Below are 546 nucleotides of genomic sequence, written 5' to 3'. Positions count from 1 at the left end.
ATGGCACACTCCCCTCTTAAGTATAAATAATCATTTAATCACTTTAATACATACATATACATACCATACCTAAGCATGTGTGTTCAGTGGTTTATGAGATACTAAAGTCAATTCCATGCTATATAGTCCAACACTGTTAACAGTATGTATTAATTGTTTCATAAAATAAATCAGAAACCATTGACCTATAGATTCTAAATTTCTTTAAGCCTTGAAACTAATTAATAATTAGCACTCGATCATGTATCACATACACTCTATACAATTTTTAAACTTTTTCTCATATACTCTACACCCATATCCATCCATACCCTTGCACACTCAATGCTTCTTGATGACTGAAAGTGTCTGCTTAAAATGAGTAACTTTTAAAAGAATCAGATACAATTCCTTAAGGAAACTCGTATAATATTTGGTAAATTTGTAGATTTTTAAAAACTCATTTTCATTTCCTCCCAAATCCTAACCTGACTATCTAAGGTGGAAATAAGATGGCAATAAATGACATGCACACCTGATTATCTTGTGTAAATGGCCACAAATGTT

The 546-nt window shown here is 31.0% G+C and overlaps 1 protein-coding gene across 1 annotated transcript in view; it reads left to right on the top strand.

The window, feature by feature from the left end:
* LOC119593719 overlaps positions 1–192 on the top strand; it is a gene marked incomplete in the record, with an annotated part of 8047 nt that extends 7855 nt beyond the window's left edge. Inside the window, 1 exon segment of the mRNA XM_037942690.1 lies at positions 1–192.
* Between the last annotated feature and the right edge of the window lie 354 nt (positions 193–546).

This window comes from Penaeus monodon, chromosome 32 (assembly GCF_015228065.2).
Source record: "Penaeus monodon isolate SGIC_2016 chromosome 32, NSTDA_Pmon_1, whole genome shotgun sequence".
Taxonomy (NCBI): Eukaryota; Metazoa; Arthropoda; class Malacostraca; order Decapoda; family Penaeidae; genus Penaeus; species Penaeus monodon.
The sequence above is the reverse complement of the archived record's forward strand: the minus strand, read 5'-3'. Positions and strand labels throughout refer to the sequence as shown.